Source organism: Microtus ochrogaster, chromosome 4 (assembly GCF_000317375.1).
Source record: "Microtus ochrogaster isolate Prairie Vole_2 chromosome 4, MicOch1.0, whole genome shotgun sequence".
Classification (NCBI taxonomy): Eukaryota; Metazoa; Chordata; class Mammalia; order Rodentia; family Cricetidae; genus Microtus; species Microtus ochrogaster.
The window spans coordinates 84,491,049-84,496,222 of NC_022011.1; positions in this window are offsets into that span (position 1 = coordinate 84,491,049).

The following is a 5,174-nucleotide window of genomic DNA, read 5'->3' on the forward strand; positions in this document are numbered from 1 at the left end:
TCCATGTCTACACACACTGACACTGTATATTACACTGCACACACACACACACACACACACACACACACACACACACATGCTTGCACCCCCCTACACACAAGCATATTGTCAAACCAAGCACCAGAGCTACAGGATGAAACTATGTTATACGGCCAATAGGCTGACTTTGTGTGTGTGTGTGTGTGTGTGTGTGTGTGTGTGTGTGTGTGTAAACTGGGAAATGACTCATGGTCTTTTTATTTTCCCTCAATGTCTAATGTGTTGTGTTCAGTTGTAGCCAGAATCCAGGAAAACTACATACTTGCTCTCCGCAGAGAAGAGGCCAGCCTGCACATGGGTGTGAGAGTTTCTGTGATACTTATCCGAAGGAAACATGAACTAAGGTGGTCGACCAGATGTTTTGTCTACACAATGCTGAGCGTTAGAAGGCAAACAGGAAAGTTTTCTCCCTTCCCTGTGGTTACTAGGTGTCACGTAGATGAAACACTCCAAAGGATAAATGAAAGTCCCCCCTTTTCTGTTCCGCTATTTATGACATATGATATACAGAAGCAGCTGGAGAAGAGTTTAATTCAAAGCTCAGAATGAGAAAACTGAAGCAGGAGACGAGAGAAGAAAACAGGAAGGATGAGGGCCGGTTGCTCACATCCCTGGTCACACAGCCGTCCAGGTGCGCAAGCAGGGGAGCTTGCTTGCAAGAGGCAATGCCGCCTTCTAATGGCAGAAATGCATGCAAAAAGCATGGACTAAAGCAGCTCCCTCTCTTCCCTTAGCTTGGAGCCTTTGTACCTACTCCTGCACTACACATAGAGGCCATGGAAAGTCAGCAAAAGGAGAAAGAGCTCAGGAATAAAGTAGATGTCAACATGAAGACAGAGGACTCAAGGTTTCTTACAAATGCCCTTCTATCCCCCACCACCTTCCCCTACGCCCCCCCGGGGAATGTTCCCAACCCCACAGACATTCCTATTAAAGCCCCTGTACCTCCTGACCACCGTAATGTTTACCTCCTTGGGTGTATGAATGCATGAACACACTTGCGTGTGCCGTTTGTTTGCTTATAGTTGCTTGCTTACTTTTAATCTCGAGAACGACTTGCTATAGATTCCAGTCGTGTTTTCCGCCTTTTCTAATCGATGCGGTGCCTGTCAGATTTCCACTGTCCTGAAGTTTTCCCTCCCCCGACTCCCTCCCCACACTGTTCTCCCCGTCTGTAACACAAATGCCTACTTTTTTATTTTCCCTAGTTTAATTAGTGCATGAATTCATTTTGATTGATGAATTGATGTGGCTTATTGGCATGAAGTCTTCCCTTGCCTCCCTGTGCTGTGTGTGTGTGTAATAGAAACGGCTTGTGCAGGCGACACCTGCTTTGATGCCGCCGACGCTCTGATGCAGATGTGAGGGGCCAGCCCTTCAGCTGGGCTTCTCTGGTATCTAGGGAGACTTCATCGCTGCTGCTGGGGTGGGGCCAGATTGGTGGTGAACAGAGGCTGGGGGGGGGGTGGTACATGGAAAGGGATGGCTGAGAAACAATGTAGCTTAGGACTCCATTTTTACATTTTATTGGGCTGATTTTGAAACAGTCATTGTTCATACAAAGGGCCCAGGAGGGAAAGCGACCTTGACTCTCTGCCATCGGTAGTGCGGCATTGTGAATGAGCTCAACGGACTAAAAATTTCCAATGCCTCTTGCCAAAGACTTAAGCTGAAATTAGCACGCAGTTGGTAACAATTTGATTTCTGGTTTCACTTTAATCAGTGAGGATTAATGGTTAAAATTTTTATTTCTAATCTCACTTTAGCCTGACTAACAGAGCTGTCACTTTCCTGAAACTGCTAAATGAAGAAGGATTTATAAGCTCCGGGAGAGAGTAAAAGTGAAAGTGTAGAGGCCCCCACTTTTCAGACCATAAAATTTTCAAATTCCCACAAAGGACTCGGAGCCTTGTTTGCCGAGCCTGCTGCCCCTGGATTCAGCAACAGCGAGGGCTGGGCGAGGATGGAGATGTTTGTGTTTTCTGGGTGGCATCGGCACTCAGGAAGAAAGTAGAGAACTCTTCCTAGAAAAATTAAGACTGAAGAGAAGAGGAGACAGGACTGAAGAGAGTGTTGATTACAGGTTCCAAACAGTTTTCAGAGTCTCTCCTGGGTGAACCCTTCCCACAGCCCTCCTTAGGGTCTTCTGTCCAGTAAAGATTACAAAATGGCTAAAGTCTCTCTACTCAGCAAAGAATTTGTCCAATGAATTTTTTTCCTTAATGGATTCTCTCTGTGCTCTTTCTTGCAAACTTGACCTTACCTTCTTCAATCTGTTTCGCACCTACCCTCGCCACTGAATGTTTGGAGGGCTGAGTCCACGCCCTCATTTCCCATCAGTCCCACTACGCTCTGCATAGCACCCCTAGTGCACAGTCTAGGTCCAAGTGGGTACATTAATGGCGATGGTGAACAAGAGTATCACAGTGTTTGGGGATGGGGGAGGGCTCCAAAGTTCCTTTCTTTCCCCACCTCTGTGGTCCTACAGATTCAATGGAAAGGGAAGTTGACTTCTTTGACCTTTTCTCTAGTTGAACCTGGGCAACCCCTGAGTCTATTCTCCAGATTTTAACTCTCTTGTGGGAAAGAAATAAACTTCCCCAGCTCCTGGACTGACTCAGTCGGTAGAGCAGAGACTTCATTTAATCATCTGGGCCCAAGGATGGAGTCTCCAGAGTTCAGCTACAAGAACCCCCCAGACCACTTTTCTTTTCTTTTCTTTCCTTTTCTTTTCTTTTCTTTTCCTTTCTTTTCTTTTTTACAATCATATCAATTTTTAAATTTCCCACTGATCCAAACAAGTCCACAGTTCCTTTGGAGTTTCTTCTCCGACCAGTGGATTCTCTAGTATCTGGAGCGTAGCACTGCTAGGACAGCTTCGAGCACTATGACGCTGGCTTTCGTCTCCAGTGGTGACTGAAACCTTCCAGCAAGCCCTCTGTGAAGAGTAGGGTCCAGGGCTGGCTGGGCAGCTGACACCCCAGCATCCTTTTTCCCACCCTCCAGTTACCAGGGACACTCTTCCCACTGCGGAGTTCATGCTTCTCACCTACATTCACCCCCTGGACTGCCACTTGAGGAACTTGTTTTGTTTCCATTTCCTGTGCATGCCATACCGTGTGCCAGACTGCGTGTGATCATATGTAGTGAAAGCTGTGCTATGGTGTCTTCACATTGGAGAAGTTCATTCCATCATGTGACAATAAGCCCCGGCTGTAAGCAGCATAGGGGTGATGTCCCTGGCCCTTGCCATCACACGGGGTCCCTCTTTGTGTGCACAGATTGTCCTTTGGCTCATAACAAGGGCAGCTGGTTGCTCTTTATAAGACTGGAGATGAACCCAAATCGTCTTTTCATGGGAAAGAAAGGTGACCTCTGATCGCGATGACTCTTGATCCTTAAGCCACTGGAGCATCTTGGGGAAGTATTATTCAGAAAACACGGATTCTAGGCACCCATTTCCGGAGATTCTGGCGTGTGGTCTGGGTATCGGCATAGTTCACAGCTCTTCAGTTAAGATTCTCATGTATGGCCAGGGTGGCAGCCACCATATTAGACTTTCCTAATGGTTACAGAATTACCCATATTCCTTAAACAGCGCTTCTAAATGGGACCTTGGTGGAGGTCCTTGCAGACAAGGGAGGATGCACTCACCTGTGGGAAGTCCTGACTAACACTCTGTGGAGGGGATGTTCTGGGGAACCAGCCTGTATTCTCCTGTAAGACACTCTGGGGAAAATACTTCAGGTCTGTTGTAGGAAGTGTAATTCTCCTGAACATTTGGTTTGTTTTTACCTTGTTGACATGTTGAATCTTATAAATGACTGTATTTCCTTTTTTATTCTGGCTATGAGGAAGTTAGAGAGAAATTCTGTTATCATACGGTCTACATTCATCTCTACTCACACTTCTCCTGGAATTAACACTTTATAGCCAACTTATATCTCTTAATTTTTAGGCATTTTATCTTGTTATACTTCTGTAAGCCATCTACATTCCCTGGAAGAAGGAAGCAGGGAATTAAAATAAATAAATCTCAAAATGAAATAAAAACTCATAAAGCAATCTATTCTCTCACTATTGCCCAAACATAAAATTCTCCAGTACTGTTTGAGATTTTACTAGCAGTTTGAGCTTGTAAAACCTGGATCTTTTCAAGTTTTGCTCTTAGAATCGGTTTTAATCTGCCCCCTCCCATATAAAAACGTTTCCACACAAATCTGAGTGGGAATATTTTTGGAACAGTGGACGGTTTATTTCTGGGTCTGAGTTCTTCAGTGCCCCCCCTTTGGAAATATAAAAAAATAATATTTAGGAAATTAAAGCTTTAACTGACACTAATCAATTTAGCCTGGGCATTTTAGTCACTTTCATCTTGCTATGACAAACACCATGATCCCAGCAACTATAGCAGGAAGAGCTTCTTTGGATTTACAGTTCCAGAGGGATCGTGTCCGTCATGTTGGACTGGCAAGGCACAAGGAGCAGGAAGCTAGGCGCTCACATCCTCAACCAAAGGCGTGAAACAGGGAGAGTCAACTAGAAGTGGCCTGAGGCGTGTAATCTCCGCTTGCCCCAGTGATGTACTTCCTTCAGCCATACCACCTACACCTTCCCAAACAGTACCACCAGCTGGGGACCAAACGTCCAACTGCCCAAGACTGTAGGGGACATGTCTCATTCAAACCACCCTACTAAGTAACAGTAGAAATAGCTGTTTCTTTTTTTTTTCTTATTTTTGTGCCTTTTATAGTGTTTTTAAGGAACACACACACACACACACACCCTCTACATTCCTTTGCATCCACACACACGCACACACATACACACAGAGACCATAATACACATGAAGTTCCACTATACAGGTCTTGAGGCTTGAATTCAGGTTCTGAGACTTGGCAGCAAGCGCCTTTATAAGTTAAGCCATCTCACTGCTCATCAGAGAGTCAGCATTTTTGTTGTGCTCAGGGCTAGCCCGGTGTTTGTGCTGAGCTGGGGCTAGCCTGGCGGTGTTTGTGCTGAGCTGGGGCTAGCCCAGCAGTATTGTTTGTGCTGAGCTGGGGCTAGCCCAGCAATGTTTGTGCTGAGCTGGGACTAGCCCAGCAGTATGTGTGCTGTGCTGGGGCTAGCCCAGT